The sequence below is a fragment of the Penaeus monodon genome, chromosome 21, assembly GCF_015228065.2.
Source record: "Penaeus monodon isolate SGIC_2016 chromosome 21, NSTDA_Pmon_1, whole genome shotgun sequence".
NCBI classification, from domain to species: domain Eukaryota; kingdom Metazoa; phylum Arthropoda; class Malacostraca; order Decapoda; family Penaeidae; genus Penaeus; species Penaeus monodon.
In genome coordinates, this window is record NC_051406.1 from 22516596 (window position 1) to 22516847 (window position 252).

The window sequence follows — 252 nt, forward strand, 5'->3', positions numbered from 1 at the left end:
ACTCACTCCAGTAACTTCCCAAAGTGCTCAATGCATCCTTATATTCACATTCTACTTTCCAGTTGTGTACACTTTATCCTGAATCTCCCTCAGAAACCTAAAGAGTCTCCGTTCCTAGCATAACTTTAGTGCCGGAGTAACGAAAAGAGGTTGCTAAAACGGCCTGTTAGTTCACGCTCGGATGAGGCGGATCCTGATATCGTCTTGCTGTACGTAAACTAACTGGGTGTTTTCTTCATCTTTCGTTCGTAT